Raw genomic sequence first — 25,308 nt, 5'->3', positions numbered from 1 at the left:
TCAATTCTCTCTCGTCTACTAAGTGCTCTTTTCAAAGTAGTGTGATTTAGGTTCAAGTCAATACAATTTTGTCTCATATATCTACCATTTCTCAAATGATGACTTACCAAAGAGGTTGTAATAACCTTTCAAACAACTCTCTTATCATTCTCCTTGCTATTTTTTTCAATGCTATTGAGAGCATTGAAAAGATTCTTCACAATAATGACATTTCTTTCCAATTTTTTATTGACACAAATCTTCAATTTGGAAAGCATAGGTCTCATCTTTTGCATCTTTAATAAGTTCATAAAAAGTTGGCATTGCTCCACCACTGTCTTGTTGTAAAAAAACATCTTATATAGTTTTGAAGCCCATAACCGAATGTTTCTTTTTTATTTTTTCCCTTCCAAATTGGCAATAATTGTTGCATCAATTTCAATCATTCATTTTGGTGTTCTAGAACCTTCATGTCGATTATAATTAGGAGATATGTAATGTTCCTGTGCATTTTCATTTTCGACATGATTAATCATGCAATTTACATTATGACCTAGTAGCATTTCATTCTCCAAAATTTTATTCTCTAAATTTTCAATCCCAAAATTATCATTATTAATTGATATATTTTTTTTCCCAACTGCGCATATTCATTATCTAACTCTATGATTTCATCTTCAATCAATACATCATCAGCTTGACTCACATTTAACATACCTTGTCTCTTCCTTTGGTGAATTAACTTGTCACTTTCCCTATATGTTGCAATGTCTTCATTCGATACCTTCCTTTTGTGTTTAGCCTTTTGACGACTACTACTCCCCATTCAAAAAATAATATTAGACACCTAATTATATATTATTGAACCTTTTCGATTGTATGGGCCCCAAAAAGTCAGTTTTCTCCAAATTCGTGAAAATGGACCACAAAAAATATGATTGTCGAGTCTGAAGTGACAGGGAATATGTTGGGAAAAACATGCCAATATTTCAAGTACCCGATCTCATATCGGGTATCTGATATCAGATTGGATACCCCATATGAAATTGGGTACCCAAAATTGATTCCCAAATTTTAGACGAAAGTGAACAAATTTTGTGGGCAATGTGAACAAATTTGATTATTATATATGTTTAATATATATGATTATTATATTATATTATTATGATTTTTACAATTATTATTAAATATACTATAGTAATATATGTTATTATTGTTATTATGACTTACAAATATAATATATTAATATATATATATATGATTATTATATTACATTATTATAATTTTTACTATAATTATTAAATATAGTATAGTAATATATATATATATTATTGTTATTATTATTATTATTATGAGCTATGATCCATTTGGTTGGTTCGAATGCATTGAAACAAGTCACAGGTTAACCTCTAACCTCTCTTGACACATTTCATGACAACATATGTCCCTAAGACCCCTGGGGACTTATTTGGTTGGTTTGAATCCATCAAAAGGGGTCATAGGTTAACCTATGACTTAACCTATGACCCCTCTCAACGCATTTCATGACAACATATGTCCCTAGGGCCCCTAGGGACACATTAGGTTGGTTCGAATGCGTCGAAAGGGGTCATAGCCACATTGATTTCTTTTGCAACCAAATCACATCTAGAGCCCTCACCCCCACTCTTCAATGTGTATTTCACCATTTCATATACCATTTTTTTACTATTATCTTCCCAAGATCTTGTTTGCACCCCTCGTAGAACACATGTGTCAAACTTGGATAAGCCACCACATTCTGAACACTTCTCATTTAAGAAAGCATTTCTATAAGAGAAACAACCATCAACTCTACGACATAAAAATTGATCTAGCAAGTCTCTTGATGATTTTGGAAGACCAGTAGCACTACAATTCTCCAACATTTCTTTACCATGCAAAGTAGAATAGATGGAACATAATAGTTCATGGTGCATAGAAAACTCGACATGATATTTGCAACAACATGTATTTCAAATTTTAAGTGGCACACAAAAAAATGGCTTCAAAGATTCAAAAGCCCTTTGTGATATATGAAATCTTGGATGACTCTCTCTATGACCCCTCTTGATGCACTCGAACCAACCTAATGTGTCCCTAGGGGCCCTAGGGACATATGTTGTCATGAAATGCATTGAGAGGGGTCATAGGTTAAGTCATAGGTTAACCTATGACCCCTTTCGATGCATTCAAACCAACCAAATCGGTTCTTAGGGGTCCTAGGGACATATGTTGTCATGAAATGCGTCAAGAGGGGTTAAAGGTTAACCTGTGACCTGTTTCAACGCATTTGAACCAACCAAAAGGATCCTAGGTCATAATAATAATAATAATAATAATAATAATATATTACTATACTATATTTAATAATTATAGTAAAAATTATACTAATATAATATAATAATCATATATATACATATATATATATATAAAATTTATAGGTCATAATAACAATAATAACATATATTACTATATTATATTTAATAATAATGGTAAAAATCATAATAATATGATTAAATAATCGTATATAATAATCGTATGTATTAAACATATATAATAATCAAATTTGTTCACATTGCCAACAAAATTTGTTCACTTCCGTCCAAAATTTGGGAATCAATTTTGGGTACCCGATTTCATATGGGGTATCCGATCTGTTATTGAATACCCGATATGAGATCGGGTACCTGAAATATTGGGATGCTTTTCCCAGCATATTCCCTGTCACTTCAGACCTAACAATCACTTTTTTGCAGTCCATTTTCATAGATTTGGAGAAAACTGACTTTGTGGGGGCCATACAATCGAAAAACATTTAATAATATATAATTAGGTGTCTAATATTATTTTCTAAATGGGGAGTAGTAGTCGTCGAAAGGCTAAACACAAAAGGAAGGTATCGAATGAAGACATTGCAATATATAGGAAAAGTAACAAGCTAAATCACCAAAGGAAGAGACAAGGTATGTTAAATGTGAGTCAAGTTGATGATGTATTGATCGAAGATGAAATCATAGAGTTAGATAATGAATATGCGTAGTTGGGGAAAGAAAATATATCAATTAATAATGATAATGTTGGGATTAATAATTTAGAGAATAAAATTTTGGAGAATGAAATGCTACTAGGTCATAATGTAAATTGCATGATTGACCATGTCGAAAATGACAATGCATAGGAACATTACATATCTCCTAATTATAAAACACATGAAGGTTCTAGAACACCAAAATGAATGATTGAAATTGATGCAACGATTATTTCCAATTTGGAAGGAAAAAAATAAAAAAGAAACATTCAGTTATGAGCTTCAAGACTATATAAGATGTTTTTTGACAACAAGATAGTGGTGGAGCAATGTTTTAACCTATGACCCCTCTCGATGCATTTCATGACAACATATGTCCCTAGGGGCCTAGGGACCCATTGGGTTGGTTTGAATGCATCAACAAGGGTCATAGGTTAATCTATGACCCCTCTCAATGCATTTTATGACGACATATGTCCCTAGGGGCCCTAGGACCCCTAGGGACTCATTTGGTTGGTTCCAATGCGTCAAAAGGGGTCATAGGTTAACTTATAACCTCTCTTGACACATTTTATGACAACATATGTCCCTAGGGGCCCTAAAGCCCCTAGGGAACCATTCAGTTGGTTCCAATGTGTTGAAAGGGGTCATAGATTAACTTATGACCCCTCTCGATGCATTTCATGACAACATATGTCCCTAGGGGCCAGAACCCATTTAGTTGGTTCCAATGCATCGAAAGAGGTCATGGATTAACCTATGACCCCTCTCGATGCATTTCATAACAACATATGTCCCTAGGGGCCCTAGGACCCCTAAGAACCCATTCGATTGGTTACAATGTGTCAAAAGGGGTCTTAGGTTAACCTATTACCCCTCTCAATGCATTTTATGACAACATATGTCTCTAGGGGCCCTAGGACCCCAAAGGACCCATTCGGTTGGTTCCAATGTGTCGAAAGTGATCATAGGTTAACTGATGACCCCTCTCAATGCATTTCTTTACAACATATGTCCCTAGGGGCCCTAGGACCCCTAGGGACCCATTCAGTTGGTTCTAATGCATCAAAAGGGGTTATAGGTTAACTGATGACCCCTCTCGATGCATTTCATGACAACATATGTCCCTAGGGCCCTAGGACCCTAAGGGCCCATTCGGTTGGTTCCAATGCGTCGAACTCTTGACACATTTGATGACAACATATGTCCCTAGGGGCCCTAGGGACCCATTTGGTTGGTTCCAATGCGTCGAAAGGGGTTATAGGTTAACCTATGACCCCTCTCGATGCATTTCATGACAACATATGTCCCTAGGTACCCATTTGATTAGTTCCAATGTGTCAAAAGGGGTCACCTTTCGATACATTTCATGACAACATATATCCCTAGGGCCCCTAGGGACCCATTCAGTTGGTTCCATATGTCAAAAAGGGTCATAGGTTAACCTATGACCCCTCTCAACACATTTTATGACAACATATGTCCCTAGGGGCACTAGGGACCCATTTGGTTGGTTCCAATCTGTCAAAAAGGGTCATAGGTTAACCTATGACTCCTCTCAATGCATTTCATGACAACATATGTCCATAGGGACCCATTTGGTTGGTTCTAATGCATCAAAAGGGATCATAGGTTAATCTATGACCCCTCTCAATGCATTTCATGACAACATATCTCCCTAGGCACCCATTCGGTTGGTTCTAATGCGTTGAAAGGGGTCATAGGTTAACCTATGACCCCTCACGACATATTTCAAGTCAACTTATGTCCTTAGGAGCCCTAGGACCCCTAGGGACCCATTTGGTAGGTTTCAATGCATCGAAAGGGGTCATAGGTTAACCTATGACCCCTCTTGATGCATTTTATGATAACTCATGTCCCTAGGGGCCCTAGGACCCCTAAGGACCCATTCAGTTGGTTCCAATGCATCAAAAGGAACCCTCTCTATGCATTTTATGACCTAGGGACACATTTTGTTGGTTGCAATGTGTTGAAAGGGGTCATAGGTTAACCTATGATCCTTCTTGATGCATTTCATGACAACATATGTCCCTAGGTGCCCTAGGACCCCTAGGGACCCCTTCAGTTGGTTCTGATACACCTATGACCCCTCTCAACGCATTTCATAACAACATATGTCCCTAAGGGCCCTAGGACCCCTAGGGACCCATTCAGTTGGTTCCATTGCCTCAAAAGGGGTTATAGGTTAACCTATGACCCCTCTCAACGCATTTCATGACAACATATGTCTCTAGGGACCCATTCAATTGGTTTCAATGCGTCAAAAGCATGTATTTCATGATAACATAGGTCCCTAGGGGCCTAGGGCCCCTATGGACCCATTTAGTTGGTTCCAATGCATCGAAAGGGGTCATAGGTCAACTTATGACCCCTCTCGATGCATTTCATAACAACATATGTCCCTAGGGCCCCTAGGGACCCATTCGGTTGGTTCCAATGCATCAAATGACCCCTCTCCACGCATTTCATGACAACATATGTCCCTAGGGGCCCTAGGGCCCCTAGTGACCCATTTGGTCAGTTCTGATGCATTTGATGACAACATATGTTCCTAGGGCCCCTAGGGACCCATTCGATTGGTTCTAATGCATTGAAAGGGGTCATAGGTTAACCTATGACCCCTCTCAATGCATTTAATGATGACATGTGTCCCTAGGGGCCCTAGGGACCCATTCAATTGGTTCTAATGCATCGAAAGAGGTCATAGGTTAACCTATGACCCCTCTTGATGCATTTGATGACAACATATGTCCCTAGGGGTCATAGGGAGGGCCCCTAGGGAACCATTTAGTTGGTTATAATGCATTGAAAGGGGTCATAGGTTAACCTATGACCCGTCTCGATGCATCTCATACAACATATTTCCCTAGGGGCCCTAGGACCCCTAGGGACCCATTTAGTTGATTCAAATGTGTCGAAAGGGGTGATAGGTTAACCTATTACCCCTCTCAACACATTTCATGACAACATGTCCTTGGGGGCCCTAGGACCCCAAGGACCCATTTGATGACCCCTCTCGATGCATTTCATGACAACATATGTCCCTAGGGCCCCTAGGGACCCATTTGGTTGGTTTCAATGCATCAAAAGTGGTCATAGGTTAACTAATGACCACTCTCAACGCATTTCATGACAACATATGTCCCTAGGGGCCCTAGGGCCCGTAGGGACCCATTTTGTTGGTTCCAATGCGTCGAAAGGGGTCATAGGTTAACCGATGACCCCTCTCAATGCATTTCATGACAACATATGTCCCTAGCGCCCCTAGGGACCTATTAGGTTGGTTCCAATGCGTTGAAAGGAGTCATAGGTTATCCTATGACCCCTCTCGATACATTTCATGACAACATATGTCTTGATGGGCCCTAGGGCCCGTAGAGATCCATTCAATTGGTTTGAATGCATCAAAAGGGGTCATAGGTTAACCTATGACCCCTCTCGATGCATTTCATGACAACATATGGCCCTACAGGCCCTAGGGACCCATTCGGTTGGTTCGAATCGACGCATTTCATGACAACTTATGTCCCTATGGGCCCTAAGGCCCCTAAGGACCCATGCAATTGGTTCCAATGTATCGAAAGAGGTCATAGGTTAACCTATGACCCCTATCGACACATTTCATGACAACATATGGCCCCTAGGGACCCATTCGGTTGGTTCCAATACATCAAAAGGGGTTATAGGGGTCATAGGTTAACCTATGACCCCTCTCAATGCATCTCATGACAACGAGTCATAGGTTAACCTATGACCCCTCTCGACGCATTTCATGACAACGGGTCATAGGTTAACATATGACCCCTTTCGATGCATTTGATGACAATATTATATTTAATAATAATAATATAATGCTGTATATTTTAATATAATAATAATATATTACTAGATTATATAACAATAATAATCATAAATATTACTATATTATATTTAATAATAATAATGACCATATATATTACTATATAAAATAATAATAATCATATAATATTACTATATATATTTAATAATAATCATTGTAATCATACATATTACTATATATAAGAATAATATATTACTATATATAAGAATAATAATTATAATCACATATAATAATAATAGTTAATAATAATAATCATAATCATATGTAATAATAATAAACATAATCATAATCATATATAATAATAATACCCACACTTCCTAAATTTTTCGTTTTCCTCTAAAATTTTCATTTCCCTCCAAAATTTCCAATGTGGGTGGTTTGCCTCCAAAGTTTTTGAAATTGAAAATTGATACCTTTCGGGTACTCGATTTCATATTGGGTATCCGATCTATAATCGGATACCTGATTAGGCTTGGTATTTACCAAACTTGTTTGGTCAACTCAAAATATGTGTTTGAGAAGGGTTTCATTAACATTCAAAATTTGAGTAGCCATTTGACAATATTATTTTCATCAAAATTCAATGAAATGAAAAGGGTTTTTTCGTAACACTCTCAAGATTCCATTGATATAATTGTTGTCAAATTTTGAGTTCGATAAGTATTTATTAGTTAATTTTTAATGAAGATGATTGTAAAGTGTTGATTGACATACTGATTGAAAAATAGCTATAACTTTCAAACTTTGAAGTCCAAAAGTTGCGTCACATTCTATGCTTCACCTAGTATAAGGAAAAATAAAATAATTTGGTAAGTTTTCAATTAGTTAAGTTGGTCAGACACATGAGTTTTTTATTCTAGAAAAAGTTATAGTAGAAAATTCATATTTAATTATTTATTTGGAATAAAAATACCCAAAAATATGCGTTGCATTTGGGGATGAGTCTACTTTTTATTTTTCGCTCTGAAATTTTCATAGTATTGAATTAAATCCAAACTTTTGACCAATCAATTTTTTTTTTTTCTCTAGATAAGGCCTAGTTGTTTAGAAACTACATTCAATTTCCTAAAGATTATTTTCTTACAACTTTTTGATATAAAGTGCAGAACCACTTTAAAATTATGTGTCAAGTTGACATAATCCTGATTTGCTGGTTTTTCATTGCCACTTAAGACTATAGTTTGGTTGACCATGATCTTGCACATACCCTAACATGTATGAAAAATGTAAAATCATAATTAAACCCTTTGAAGTGGTTAATGATTTGTCCCAAATGGAATACATTCTCAAATAACCAAGGGCATAAAAATAAGAGACACTAATCCATAAATGCCTAAGGAAATTGAAGAATACAGAAAAAATGGATCCATCGAAAAGGACTGAAAAACTTTCAAGCAAAGGGATTGATGGCATGAAGATAAGTTCTGCTAGTAAGAGTAAATGATAATTGCAAGAAAAAATATTGAAGATCAAGAGCATGTGAGGGTAAAGGAATGTTAAGGGGTCAATATAAAAATTAGAACCTATCAATTTATTCATCACATTATTTATTTCCTTATATTTTATTCTAGATCTAGATTGTATTCTTCATCATCATTATGATCCTTCCTTTTTATTGATGGGTGTCCACCCTTGTGATACTAGCACATCTGGTATCATACATACATTAGTATTAGTACCAAATATTGTACACCTACAAATACTTAGTGCATATTCTATTTGGAAACCCATATGTAATCTTTACGTATAATTTAATTTAGATCACAACTGGTCTAAATGGTCAAGCCATAATGGGAGGAGTTGCAACATAATGCATGTGGGTGAGAACTTGGTAGAAGGGAAGGGATAAGATGCATAAAATATTTCTTATACCATATTTTAAAGATTCCACTTTCATCACAATCCAACTTCCTTGCAATCATACTTGAAGGTTATGGAATTTGTCTTATTGTATGGTGTTAGGCTTGGAGTTTAGTGGCACTTCTAAGAGGAATCCTAGTCATTAGAGGTAGCCATTTTCTAGTATTGTTGGCTAGATACTTTTAAGTTATAATATTATTTCATTTTTTCTCTTATTATGAGATTAATGTATGCTCATTATTAGTTCTTTCCATAGGCACGTATTTATTGCATTCATTAGATGTAATTATCCCTTTTATTTGACTAATCAAATATAAAGATTTTTTAAAACTTATACACATATTATCTAGTGTAAATTTTTTAACATATTTATAAAATCAAACTAAAATAACCTATTTAAGTTCTTTTTGACTTTGGCTAAAATAGTAAGGAGAAAGATGTACTTTTGAAACTTAAATTGAATAGATTTTATCACCAATAGTTTTTTTTTGCACAAAGATCATTTTGTTCACATTAAAATATTTGATTTCTTTCTTTCTTTTGAGCTACTCTCATTGTCTTTGTTTTCCTTTGCTAGAGTTTGCATAGATAGTGAGGCTATAACTACAATTATAGCTTACAAGTCATAATTTTTTTTCCTTCAAACTCTGTTTGGGAAACCAACTTTTTGTTTATAGCTCTTCAAGTAGGAATTTTTAATTGAACTCTTAAAAATATTCAACCAAAAATGACAACTCCACAATAATTCATTCCAAGCATAAAGGTGGAGAGGAAGAAGCAAAAATAATGTGTCAAGTAGAGATGCTTTGGTAGATGACGATGGAGATGAAGTTGTGTAGAGGATGCCTTTGTATCTTCACTCTTCATTTGATTTTATTACATTAATCTCAAAAATGGTTTTCTCTTTTTGGAGTTTCCCCCTTATCTATACCTCTTTGCAAATTAATTTTAATTAGACTTATTTGTATTGTAAGAAGAACATTCCTTTTCTTTTTCTACACTATTATTGGAGATTTTAGGAAATTTAATGAATAACCCTATCCTTTTTTTCATTAACATAAATTTAGGACCCTGTTTGAAATCATAAGTATATGGTGTTTTACTCTGCAGTTTGGGGTTTCTCCTATCATGCTTGTTGGTAATGCCTACATAGTGGGTATAAAAGGTCCATGCCAAAATATTTGAATCCCATGACATATAAGCCTGATAAATCACATTTTTCCACTTTTCATTCTCTTTCATTGGAATTTTCTTTAGAAGCATTATCCACCACTTTATTGGAAAAATGGTTCCTCCTTTTTCCTTAGAGGATCTACCTATGATCATTGGATTATTTTGTGTAATGGTTCACTTACATGATTCTATAAAACTTGAGTACCAAACTATATTATTTTATTGCAAGGTTCAAAAGAAAATTCAAACACTTTTGACAATATGCAACTATTATCTTCTAAAAATCTATTTAAAATAGCCATGTTGACTAGTTTATCAAATATTTTTTGCATCTTCTCTTTCTTCATGTTTCCTCATTTATTCTTTCTTCCAAATATACTTGGCTCACTAAATTAGCTAGCAGGTAGCATACTAAATCCAAACCCAATGCATATTTTATTCAACCTTAGTTTCTATTTCATAGAATCTCTTTACTTATCACTTCCTACAATAGTGCAAGTTTCTCTAGAGCAAACACACTGACAATAGAAACTAAAAAACCACTACTTTTGCATGATTTGACAATCTAGATAAACACTTTATAATATTCAACTTTTACTTGTATTTGTAGAAACCAAGGATCAAGAATATCATAAACTTAGCTACACTTGGAATAAATAACTTCTATCTAAATTTTGTTGAAAATTAGAAAAATATGAAAGGCAGATATAGTCACATGAAGAATTTATTTCCTAAAATTTTCCTTTAGACTAACTAGGTTACAAATCTAGGGAGAATTAGTTTTCTTGGTCCGATTAGCTATTAAGGGAACACATAACTAGTAGCATATACATTTATATAACTCAACACTAGAAGGTGACTATTTAAATTTTATTTGAATACGAGAAATTAAATATTGTTACTAACTTCTTGCATAATTTCATCACTTGTCTGGAATTATTTATTTCAGGATGACCTTATCGGGTAACCAAAGGTCCCATCTGATCCAAACAAACTTAAGGAAGATGGAACTATTACTTCAAGTAATTTATTTATGAGTAAAAAGGGAGAATATGTGGTGGTTGGCTTAAGCTCTAGGTGAAGTGATTAAGTGACTATAAACCACATGTTCTAGATAAGTGTGTGGATCCTAATTCTATATTATTGGTGACCATGGTGTTTTCCTCTACAATATCATTTATTTCTTCAATTTTCTCTTGTATTTTATGTTAATACAAGCTAATTGTGTTTCCAATAATGGGTCAAGTTCACATCCATTGCATTAACTCAAGATAATAGGAATTTCTTTTATAATCATTTTCCTTCTCCCATGTAAGTTACCTTTTTTTGGACGAGCTCTAGTTTTTGAATTGTTAGTATTTGACATAAATATTTCTCAAAATTTGCATAATTTTCTGCTTTTGCAAGAAAGGATAGGAGACATATCAAGTAATAGAAATACACATCAATCTAAATAATCAGGTGTATTACCACATTTTAGAACTTATCAGTTAGAGGATGCCTTATATTGGGAAGAATTTAAAAATTCTAAGTGAATTTTCAAAACTACAATAATTGAAGTGAAGAAGTTTTAGAGTATGCTTCATTTTATATTTTTATTTTTTAATGATCCACTTGATCTTATATGAGATCATCTCTTAATTTAGTTTTCCTTTAGCTTGTAAATATTCATGGAAACTCAAAAGGCACCTGATCTTATATAGCCCTTATGCTCTTTTAGTTTTTCTTTCCTTTAGCCCGTACATATTCTTATGGATTGAAGAGGCCCTAGATTGTGTGTATTTTGCATCATCAATTTCTTAAAATCTTCTCCAGTATGAAATTTATGGTGACCTTGTTGCTTTGTCTGAATGAAACCTCATGTTCAAATTCTTTTCTTCTTTACTAACCTAGATTTATTTATTTTATTTCTATTTGTAATGGTAAAGATGTTTCATTAAGAAAACATATGATACATATAGAGAATTATAATTTTGTGAAGTCATTATAAGAAACATTTAGTTTAGAATTTAAAGGAATGTATTGTTACTGATATTTTTGTTGATTTACATTGGTCCTCATGAAACTATATGCCTAATTTGTGATAGTATGTGATTATGTACATTGGATAGGGTTGTAAACCTATAGATGAACATGGTATGCTATTTCAAAATCACTAGAATGTCTCATCAACATGAATAAATTAAAGAAAAGGAAGGCATGTTACTTTTTATTAATCTTGTTATTGATGATTTTGATGCGCATTACCATCTCATCTTAAATTAGTTGTTCCATGTGGATATTAGAAAATTGAAATATTGGAAAGATATTATTGAAGAGTCTAACATTAATGCCCTTGCATCACGAGATCATGTTGATAACAAGGATGCATTGCGTCTGGTTCCTGCCAATAGTAATCTAGTTTTACTTTGTATCCAGTTGGAAGAAGTAATATTAATTTATGATTTGTTGTCCTATTAAGGAGGACAAATGTTGTCACTTGGAAATGACCATTATTAATTGTAAATGAAATTAGAATAATGTGTATCAAAACATAACATTAGAAAATAATCAAGAAAAATGTGTATGAAATATATGTTTTATTTTACAAGTTGTGAGCTCATAGAATTTATAAATATATTTTTAATAATGAATAGAATTGAAATTTATGAAAAATAGAGAATAGGTAAATCTTTCAAATTGCATTACAACAGAAGTATCCTTAACACATGTTAAAATGAACTTTTTGAGAAAGTTATTATGTGTTAAAATGTATCATGTGGGTGAATCTCATTATCAAGAGACCTATTCTATGAGTTTGTTGCCTTCAAGAATGAACTTTGACATTGAAATGAAAGATCCATCTACTTTTATATTGAAAACTAACTCAACATACTCCATGTAATATGTAACATTGATGCATATAATCATCTATAATCCCTATTTATAAGATACTCCCTTTACCATACATATAGGTTTCTCAAATACTAAGACTAAACCATCATGTAGTGCTACAACAAAAATAATTCTTGTTGAAGAATTTTGTACACCTTAGGTTAGTCTTAGCTCTACCTGCACCTACGGTCCTTTGCATCAAGTATATAATGCCTGGCAATATCTGGCACTTCAGCCTAGCTAGTAGTTGGAGACGAGGACCCAAAAGATTAAGTTAGTGCTTTGTCATTTCTTCTAAATGTTGCTTCCTTTGACACCTGTTTTGGCTGGGTTTGTTAGTATTGGATGAGATTTGCTCCTCGGATAGATACACCTATCAATCTCCACTGCTTCATTCATTCCAAATGTTAGCCCTCACCGATGCACAATAATTTGCCTAGTAAGGAGAGCATCTAGATCAAGCTTTCAAAGGGGCACCCCTTATATAGTACGATCTCACCATATGCTTAAGCACATGACTAGACAAAGAGTTCTTATTTTTTAGGCAAAACTAGAAAAATTGTAACAAGGACTTCTATGACCCTCCCATAGCCATTACTACAACACCTATTGATATAGAATCAATTTGGAATAAGCATAAGCATTTGATACTTATTACAATTTCAAGTATATATTAACTTCTTGTATAAAATTTTAAAATTATATACAAGAAAAATCATTTATCAATGTGAATCTATTGAGATAACAAGATTGTGTTTTAATGCTTGAATATGTCAATGAGAAATCAAATTTCTTTTGTCCAAAATGATTTGAAAAAATCTTAACAAAATTGTTAATGTAGAAATGAAATAGACCACATTTTTTACTCATAATTTAGACAACACCCACTAAACTCACCAATCAAAACATGGTGTGCTAAACATTCTCTGAAAAATATTTATGTATTTTATCAAAAAAAAAAGTTTCAATTCCACAATCCATATTTCACACAAATTTGTAATTGCTACTTCATATACAAAACAAAGCAATTATTATGGATAGAATTCATCAATCCTGATTATTATTGGCACAAATAAGATACCAATATAGATGGTAACAAGAGCAAAATACCAAAAGGCAACTTGCAAGCCTAAAAGAAAAACCTGCAAATAGTTCAAACCCAAGTTGCACAGGCCCAAAAACTTTTGAAATGAATAACATAGGTAATGAATTAGTCTGATAAAGTCTTAAGATACCCATATGCCTAGTCTAATGGTAAGGGTCTATTGTGCATTGGTAGGTAGAAAAACCAGGTCTCATAGCTAAGGAGCTTAATTTTCTTAATTTGCTTTGAGTCTCTACCTCACTCTGAGATAAAATTTAAGATCTTTTATATAGATTCCAGAGTCGTAAATAACTGCCCTTGACCTTGCTGCATTTTTTAGGACTAATCTTTGTCTCCCTATCCTTGTCACTATTGCTTGTCCTCCACATTATATTCTCCATATTTATTTCACACCTCACTTGCCATTATTTTACCTTGGTTTGGTAATACTTATCTTTTCTCCTTGTAGATTGATTGAAAACAGGGCTGCTTTAAATAAGTAGTAAATGCACCACTCAACATACTCAAATGTTGATGTTATTAAATTTGGTTCAAAGGCCAATACATAAGCTTTTTGAAAAATATTAAATACATTTTACTTTTATCCTTACTCTGAATGGTTAAACTATATAAATTCTTTGACATTGTCATAAATAAGAAATGACACAAAAAGAAACCTGGAAGTTGTTCAAGGCTTCAAGCTACAAGATGATTTTTTTTCAATTTAGCAATAGACTTTGGCCTGCTGAAATAGATAAACAGAAAAAACTTAACAACAAATAAATGCTCATACAAACCAAATTAGACATATTTCAGCAACTTAGAAAAACTCCTTTCAATACTTACTTTGTTAGAAAATAACCTAGTGTTAATACGAAACTGAAAAATTGATGGTCGAAAACTTAATTTAATACGAGATTTGACTGTTGATTTGTTAATCACTCACATTGAGGAGTCACAAGAAAAATAATCAGATCATGATATAAAGAGCCTCATAAACACAAAGATGATTTTTTCAACAAGATATCCACCACAAATAAGAAGAAACATAAAAAATGAAGACAGAAAAAACATATACACCTGCAAAATTGTATGGTAGCTGTTAAAAATTGGAAAGATGTGTCTACTATGATCTAGGTCCTCCAAATTTAAACATTTCATTTCTTTGTCATAACAAATGTATCCAATCCCACTCATATTTGCGCCAATAGGAAAGAAGAGTTGCAATGTGCCATCTCTACACTACCATGGAGAATTAAATATTAAATACCAAAGCAACAAGCACATAATGTTGTAAGAGTAAGGCAATAGTCTAAGCATTCCTCAAACAAAAGCGATGTACACATTACCAAAAGAAATAACTTTACAGTTTGCACATTATGGAAAGCAAAATGATAGCAAAAAGACACATCACAACTTCTTATTGGAATGCCCATGAAATTTACCTTCAAACCTTGAAGAAGATCCCCAAAGACAAAATTTGAATTGACAGAGACCAATTGCTGATCATTCATGTCTTTAGCCACACATTCATAGGAAGGGCAACAAGATTGTACAGAATCAGTGTAGCTTACAAAATTATTTCAATTCAGAAAAATATGATATGAAGAAAAAGAGAAACTTAAATTAAAAGCTAAGCAATCTGAATTTTATAATACAAAAAATAAAGCTAAAAATTGAAAACATATCTACATCTCCAACACCAATACTTGCGCCTGCATTGTACATGCACATCACCATGATTTCTGCTGGCTTAATTAAATGATAAATTTAAACTCTATTGTGAGAAATGGTGCTCTATTACCTTTGCAACTTGCCTCGTAAACACTGTGATGCACCGATGATTTCTGGCAAAGACATCGACTAGAAAAAAGTACCAATAGAAACATATTGATATTTTGCTTAAAAGTATGCATTCAAAATGAATAGTTTGATTGTCTCATTCTATCTTAAATCAACCAAATGCTTAAGAAAGAAATTAATGCACTACACACAAGTTCCATGGTGTTTGATTATTCAGTCAACATATATGTAACATGTGAATTCTAACAATATTTTCTTGATCTGAAAACATGATTGTGAATGTTCTCTAGACTGTCTTGGAAGAGAAGATAACATGTGGATAGATTTTTTTTTGACAAAAATAGATGTTTCTAGAATGTTTTGGAAGTAAAAAAACATGTGGACAGATTTTTTTGACAAAGATTAGATGTTTGTAGAAATTGCATTAAAATAGATGTTTCCAAGAATGTGTTGGAAGGAAAAAAAACGTGGCTAGAATTTTTTGCACAAAGATTATATGTTTGTAGAAATTGCATTAATTACAACCACCCACCAATGTTAGATTTTTTTGAAAAGCTTTTTAAAAAGTTAATGTTGATGGAAAAATATTTCATTTTGATATCAATAAATATTAGAACCGTTTCATTGTTCATTGTACTAGCCAATAGGAAGATAAATAATTTTTTAAAAAAAAATTCATTATATAAAAGAAAATTAAAAACATTACAAATGTAGACACATTTGTAAAAATTTTGCGATTTGATTGGTTGAGGGAAAAAACAAAATAATATTCAATAAATGCTATAGTAACTTGCCTATGGCAGGAACTAATAATGAAACTATTGATTTGTTATTTAAGGGGTGTTCCTGTACATGTGGTTGTAATTTATCAGCAACTCTACATGACATATGACATCAAAGTGCAGGGCAGCTATATAATTTTCTTTATTTTGTTTCCTTTCAATACTCCACTCAGCACTGTTTGTAAGTGGGGTTTGGATCAATATTTTGGAGCACTAAGTTTTCCCACTATAAGAAGCTACATCGCTTGTGATTGATATGAACTAAGTATATTCAGCCCTTACCCTTATTAGGTACGCTACTAAATGTATACATATTTTAGCATAGGCAAAATCCTCTCTTTTGAGATTAGTCTGAAAATGTCTAACAGATCAAGGAACAACAGATGTTGTATTAGCCCTATCTTCTGGCTATGACTATTTATATTAATCTCTCATCTGTTTAGCATTCATATTGCACTTTTTTATGTCAAGGGAAGGCCTTGCCAAAAGAAATAGTTTGATGAGGTGGATTGCCATTGAATCTGTGGAGAAGACTAGTATGTTCCATATTGACAATTTTTTTTATCGGGGTTACTCTATTTTCTTTCTTTTTTTAAATATTTGTTGGGTAATGAATATTTATAAATCACATAGGCATGGATTATTCTTCAAGGATATATCTCTTCTCTAAATAATTTATTTAAGTCATTATAAAACATGCGATTGTGACATCATTAAAGCTATTAGATAGGCAATAGTATAAATTTTTCTCTTACAGTTTTAAAAATTAAGACCATTATTGTGAATCTCCAAAGTTTGATCTAATGTGTTCTAACTTCTTCACACTTGTAGGCTTCGTCCAAAAATACAAACCTACATAGCAAAAATGTTATAGGAATCATGTTTCATTGTTTCAATTTTGGAAATGAACATGTAAATACCCTAAAACAATTGACATAGTTGGCACAATTTAGCAACACTCTATTCTTCTACTTGACTTCATGTACCTATAGGTTTCCAATTCTATTGCATCTAAATTCTTTATATTACTAAATTTGTAAGAGAACTTATTTTTAAAGTGAATTTATGGTTGTAAAAGATGACATTGTGTGTATGATATTGTTTACCATTGTTGAATTATTTTTTAGCACATTTTTCCCTTAATATTCTAACAATTTGGATTGCATTTAGTCCATACATACTACAAACAAATAAGAAGGTCTCACCACAATGAAACATTTATTACATCTCTGAGCTATCAAAATAGAAGTTAGACACAAGAAGAAGTCTACCCCTGTGATGGCATTCAGAGTCATCGGTAGCACTAAGGTCCTAAAAAGGTATAATTCAATGGCTAAAATAGTAATTGGTAAGTACAAATCTCACTACCAATTTTAAGGAAGAGTAAATTATCAAGATAAAGTTAAAAATATAACCACCAATATAGATAAACCAAAGCAATTGGATAATCTAGTATCAGATTCAATATTCATCTAACACTAGGTTAATGAGTGAACAACTTCCTCCAGATGATAAGATGGGTGTCCAAGATAACATGGGTGTCCATTCAAAAACATTTATACTCCTGAAATTGAAGGAACTGACATTTTGGCACATCGTGATTTAAAATTTGAATGATATAGATATAGGGGTAAAATAAAAAGACAACTAACTCTTTATCATAAAGAGTTCATCCTCTTCACATGCTTTAGGAATGGAAGACCTTATAAGAATGGAAGACCCCAGACATGTATTCAATAAAACTTTAGGAATGGTAGGCCCTATAAGAATGGTAGACCACATACATGTATTCAATATAATATTTATCTTAATTGAAAGCAATGTTTATTAGATTATCACAACTCTTTCAATGCAATTGCTAATCTAAATGTAAGCCCTCTATTATTAGCACTGCATGCACTGCATTTGATAAATAGGCTTTCCAACAACCACATGCCTATTTTTACAAATATAACATTGTTGGCACCTAAATTGAACTATGTTGATCATTATTTTGTGCAATGCTTAAGCTAAATGAACACTTCCTATCACTCCTCTACCTAAGGTAGGGACTCCAACTGCCCACAACTCTTGTTAATTTTAGAAGCTTTCTTACTCCTAGTATTATTTATGAATGCAAATTGGATTCCAAGAAACCTCATTTGCAAGTACTCCATGAAATTTTTATTAATCATTTTGATAATTCAAATTTTGAGACTAAACAAGTTTGCATTTATTTTTTAATCAATTGACAAACAATTCATATTTTTTCAATTTTCAACTTTTTCTTCTAATGATCATTTCTTTGCAAAGAAGTTTGGCCTTTTTTAGCACTCTTTCATGAAAATGCTATTATTCCACAATGATGTGTTTCTTACAACTTGAGTCTCCATTATCTAGTTTAAGATAAAAGTGAATCATTCTTGTCAAGAAACAACAAATAAATTACATCTAATGAAATTGCAATTGTTCAATTTGTATGAATGACATGTCTAAAATACTCTAGCTACATATATTCAAATGATTCAAATAGTGGTTCTCATTCTATCTCATAGCCACCATAAATTCAAGTGATGGTTCTCATTCTGTGCACATAATTTCATACAACTTCTACACTAATTTAGGACAAATAAAACTTTAGTTAACATTTTTATGGAATTTGAAAAGGCGTGCATCTTACAGAGGAAAAACCTCTGAAATCTTTGACTTGATTTTTATTTACTATAGTCTTGAGCCTTTGATCTTTATTTTCTCATGTATTCTAAGTATCATTGATTTTATATCAACTCTTATGTCTCTTTTTACAAAAAAATCTTCAACTAGACGTGTTATTCTATGTCTTTCATTTTGCATTTCAGATATATCTAGAAATATGTGATGAATATTTTTTTGGCTTCTCACACACTCTCCTATTAATGGACCTTCATTGTATGTTTAAATATCTTACAAGTCTGTACACCAATATTGGTATCCTAAGCCACTTTCATTTGATATCATGTGGAAAATTAGTTAAAATTGGTACTTAGAGTGAGTGCTATCAAATTAAAGCAAAGATTTACTTAAAATTATCAATTGTTGGAACTGATTTTTCTTTTCTTCTACACCTAATTAAGACCTAATGCCTTCAAGATGCCTTCAAATATTTTGGTTAATGTAGCACTTGCTTGGTCAATTAATTGGTTTGGAAACTAGAGCTTTCACCCATTACTTATGGATTGGGCATCCTTAAGTAGTAACCAAATAACATATTAAACTCATTTAATTTATTATCTAGGGACGTATACTTGAAATATTATTTGTAAAGTATATGCTCAAAACCATCCTAATTTCCATCACTAATCTATTGAAATGGAAGTGTTGAGCTAATGAAAATGAAAATGTTGAGCTCGAATGTGAAATTGAACAACTAATCTATTGTGCGGGAATTGAAATATAAATAGGATACTTCTCTATTTTCCTATGTTGAAGGGAAAACCAAGAATTCAGTTACTGTGTAGCTACAGGAGAAACATAGTTCTATCTATTCTAAGAGCAATGGAGAACTACTTCTACTGACAAAATTCACTCACCAAGTGGGCCCCCTTGGATGAGAGAATGGACAAATACTCAAGATAAAGTGTTGAAAGTTGGCAATGTCATTTTATTGATATTGGAACCATCAAATATATAAACTAAAAATATAAAACTGTATATTTGAATGTTACCGTAGATTATGATCAGTTTCTAAACCCATGATAAGTTTGAACAAGAACTTATTTAAAGAAGCCAAGGAAAATAAACTTACCTAAATCTAGGATCTTTCAACAACAAGGATTTAGCAGAACTTAAATGAAAATAGATCAAAATAGGACAAGTTCTTCCTGCTGAATAAGTTTTCCTCAAATGTAGCATGCCATGACTTTGCATTTGCACATGAGTAGTTTACAATCGCATTATGGTTGTGTGAATCTATCATAACTCCCTTGAGCATGCCTCCTTAGTTCCTCTTTCACTTATTCTTCTAAGAGGTTACTACACATATACAATTTTGAAACATATATCCATGTGAATAACTTATAAAAAGCATTAAATGTACATGTACAACTTATCTTTTCTCATGACGTATGGCTACAAGAACTTACCACATGAAAGCTTTAAATGAAGAAAACAACATTTCTATCAATATACACAAACATGATTTCATTCATCAACTATTAGTTCTAACTATAGTGTTACAATTATAAAACCATAGTATTTTTGGAGGTCTTATTGGGAAACAAGATACCGAGAGAGATGGGGGGGGGGGGGGGTGGGTGGGTGGGTGGAGGGTGAATCTGGATCTATAAAACTTTTTATTGATAAAACAATCAACTATATTTACACCTAATCCATCTCATATCTTAGATCTCGTACCATATAATTATACACTTGTAATGCTGAAATGAAATCTATCTAAGCATAACATCCATGAAAACATAAATTCATAACACAAAGATTTTGATAACCTAGAAACTGTTCAAGATGAAGGTAAAACTGGGATGGGGATGAAACCCACAAATATTTTACTATTGCAACAATAAAGTTTGTCTGTTAGGGCTATAATTTGATCATTTCTAATGATCTACCCTATGAGGGTCTACTCTGTTAAAATATTTACAAGACTGTTAGGTCTTACCTTGATTAAATGATTTTACACTTACAATGAAGTAAGGACTCTGTTAGGAGATTTAAATAGGTCTTTTAAAAAAACTTTGTTAAGATATTTTCCCTGACTCAATCTGTCAAAACAGATTCATTACTCGATCCTTCATTTTCTCTAAAAGTTATTTACAAATCTCCTCTCTTCAATGTCTCAAATTGGTCTCCTTATTTGATATGCTATGTTTTGTCCTTCACTACTAGGTTTCTCTGTTTGATCTCTTATCAAATTTAACCTTCCTTACTCTATTCTAAGCTTGTTCACTCCTTCACGCTCACTTTCATTCACACACACTAATCTTAGGGTTAGAACCCTTCTTAAATAGATAATTGTAGAGAGCTCTCGATCTTAATCAATGATCCTTATTTCATCCATTTTCTATTTTACACTTCTAATTTTTTGATAGGTTAATTTTATTTTCTTGGGATTAATGACTTTTGACGAAATGTGTAATCTTCTCCTTAATTGTCTCTACAATCTTTCAATGCCATGTAAAAGTCGGTTAAAATGATTTACATAAGTGTTTGTGCCATTAAAAACTCATATGTCAAAACTAGTTTAGTCGACATTTGAATGTTTTGACGCTTAGTCATAACTAACATTCATGTTGCCACTCAACTTCTATACACTCGACATATATTGACTCACTTGACATTGATTAACTTTACCAATGTCCGATGTTTATTGTGTTACTCGACATGTATGCTAACTCGGTCTCTACTAGGGTGCTCGACATTCTTTGACTTTCTTGGCATATGATGAAATAAACAAGTCCTTTGTAACTCAACCTTCTCTAGATAGCTCAGTTGTAGTGATGACCAACCAAAACTGCCTTGAAAATAACTAAGTGTTGGACACTAATAGGCAACTTGGGCTTGGAGATCAACAATCTCCCCCTTTGACATTAGTGGCAAAAATACTTCATCGTGACTTAGCAATCAGTACAGAATAAAAAATGTAACACTCCCCTTGAGGCTATAACTCAATCTTCAAAACTTATCCTTGTTATACAACATATACATATCTGTAAACTCTAATGCTGACTCATCTGATAATGTTGTTTCCTTATCTTTTGATCTTATTTCCTCCTCATGCATTCTGACATTTCCCTCTTTGTTCCTGCATGGGGATAAAATTTCCCTCTTTGTTGACTCCTTGTTCCAATCAAAAGTATATTTCCCCCTTAATTTGTGTCATAAGATATTTCCCCCTTTTTTTTGTTACTTATGGCTTGCGGTTTGTAGGGGTTGGCTTGTATCTAGATCCAAAAATGTTTGATGACTAGCTAAAATTTCTTGAAGTCCTTTATTCTGTCTGTCTCTTGTTGATTCCATGACTTGAATGTGAATTTCTAGCTAAGCATGAGCTAGACCAATTAGGCTCTTTGTTGTTAAAAGATGTGGATCTTTCCTTGTAAGATTCTAAACCATTGATAATTCCCTTTGAATTATCTCCAAATGGGATAGTATCATGAATTTAATTGAAATTAATTTATTACTTATGCCACTGTCTATAGCCATCGACTCGGCTAATCTCTTCTTATCAAATGTCAACTTATTGTATGAAGGTGAGATTGAACTTGAGTTCTTGCTCAAAACAATTGTACATTCCTTCATATCTACCTATATCAGATCAATAGAACATAGATTCTCAAATGTGAAGAACTCAACATCACAAAGTTTCATGTATAAAGAATGAATTACTTTCAAAATTCCCTCCAACTGAGTGGTAAGGTTAGAAAGCTCAACCTGCCTAATTGTAATTTTTGCTGAGATTTTCTCCAAAACTTTGTGCTCAAATTTATTTTCAGACCATCTTATCAATTTATCATTGGTCCCAATATCTTTAGTTTGAACCTTGTCAACTATATACACGAGCTGATCCAAAATTTGATGTTTCTCATTAACGTTATGAATCTCAAAAGAATCAACAAAAATATCTTTAATATTATGTAATACCTACTTCTTCGCGTGTTCTTTCTTCAATTGTTCTTGCTTTGTCTTGCAACTCAGCAAGGTTTGCAATTCTTGCATCTGTTTTAGAGTCATATTGATCAAGTCATATGTAGGCAATATAATTACCTCATCTAAACTCACTGTCTCCTCTATTGTTTCATCTTTGTGTGTCATTATCTACATTCAAGGGGTACTATTAGTAGGTAGTGATACATGCAATTATTTTTCCTTTGCACTTGATCGAGGTGTCTTCTCCTGTGGAGTTGATCTAACATGTTGTACTAGTGTAATAGTTAATGTCTTTATTGACATGGCACTCAAAAGTTGTATAAGAGCCTAAATAACCTCTTTTTCTTTAGGTTTCTCTATCTCTACTATCTCTTTTTCTTCTTATGCCTTTGTCTCATCTGGTTTATCATCTATGACATGAGTAAATTATGGAAACACAATTATTGCCTTGCCTTGTTGCTTGTCACTCATGTTAGAAACCATTGTAACTAATGTAACTTGAAAATATTAGTCTTTTCACTTTCAATCATTAGATAATCTTGTATTTGTAATAAAACTAAATTGGTGCTTTGTAGAGGGGTATTTGAGGAATTTGATTGAGAAATTTTCAAATCTTTCTCTTAATCAACACATTTTGATTCATTGGAAATGAATCAGAAATGTCCTCAATGGTGACAACATCTTATTGTTCACACCCTTCTACCAATTTCCTTATTTCTTGTACTAGCTTGTAAAATTCTTCATCATCTTGACCTTCTAGCTCTTCTTCATCTCTTCTTCTTCTTCTTCATTAGCTGATGGAACAAGCAATCCAAATGCTTCCTTCTATATGAGAATTCTCTCTTTATCAACTTTGCGAGCCTTACTCTTCAAAAAAAAATGCCCTCTCTTTAGGTAAGAATTTCTTTACAAAACCTTTTGGTGCTATAGATATATGAGTCTTTCCCAAATCAGACATTATCTGTGCTAAAGTGGTCTCCCTTATTCATCTTTCAGTGGATACCACCCACTTCCACCTAGCATCTACTTTATTGTATAAACCCTTAGGAATGCCTTCACCTAATTCTGTATGTGTATATTTAAACTTTATCATCATGTTTGATGGCTTAATTATTCACCCAACAAAGAATTTTGTGAAATCTTGTGAAAATTAGGAAGAAATTGTGCTTCAATTTTTTAGGGTTTTTGAAAATTTGTTTTCCCTCATGAAAAAACCCTAGGGAAATTGTCATGTCGTGTATTTTGTTGAAATTTCTCATAATTTGAAATGCACGCATAAAAGGGATACATAAAATATTTTGTTATATGTTATTTTCTATGACCCTAAGTCATTTTGATCTTTTATTACATTATTTTCTTACCTCCTAGTTCTTTTAAGTTGTGATGTTGTAAAAGTGTTTCAATTGCAACATCACTCCTTTGTGATCATTAACTGTTGAAAAGGATGTGAGGATATGAAACAATCCTCAACACGGTCAATGTGACTTTGTAGCTATTAAGGTTAAATGCTAAGTTTAAGTTGTGAAGAGGTGATAAACCTATTGATCGCAAGGTCGCAATCGATATCAATCTTAAGGTATTTTAAGTTGTGAAGAAGTGACTAAGAACAATGAAGTCAAAATTTGAACATTATCTCCATTGCAAGAAATTAGATAAACCCTAAAATATAATTCATGAGGTATGAAAGATAAAAACAATAGTTAAGTTTTAAGGTTATTGCATCCGTTAAGAGTAACTTGGGGTTAAGGTTGTGAAACAGTGAGAGCATGTAATCATGGTTTTGCAAGGTTAAAATATGTGTTAAGGTTTCAAGTTGTGAGGTTATGATGGGACGAAATAGTTAACATCAAATGGTTATCGCAATGTCACATATTAGAAGGCATTGAAGATATTTCAAGTTGTGAAGCTATGATAAAGAACCAAAACAACAAAAGTTAATAGATTGTAGCATTGCAGGGTTAAGCATGAACAAGGATTGTGAGTTTCAAAACTATGAAAAGAAGTTGATAGTTAAAGAAATAAGGTATCACATTGTCGCAAGTGTTTGAGTTGCAGTGATGATTTGAGTTGTGAAGTAATGAACAACTCCTAATTGCAACTTCATAGGACTAGATGCTAAGTTTAAAAGCTAAGTTGTGAAGGTGTGGAAAGAAATTAGGATAGTTAAGGTCTAAGTAGTCATAACATTACAAGGAGTTAAGGT

This window comes from Cupressus sempervirens, chromosome 10 (genome assembly GCF_028749045.1).
Source record: "Cupressus sempervirens isolate cs-2001-9-10 chromosome 10, ASM2874904v1, whole genome shotgun sequence".
Lineage (NCBI taxonomy): Eukaryota > Viridiplantae > Streptophyta > Pinopsida > Cupressales > Cupressaceae > Cupressus > Cupressus sempervirens.
This window is presented reverse-complemented; position numbering follows the sequence as displayed.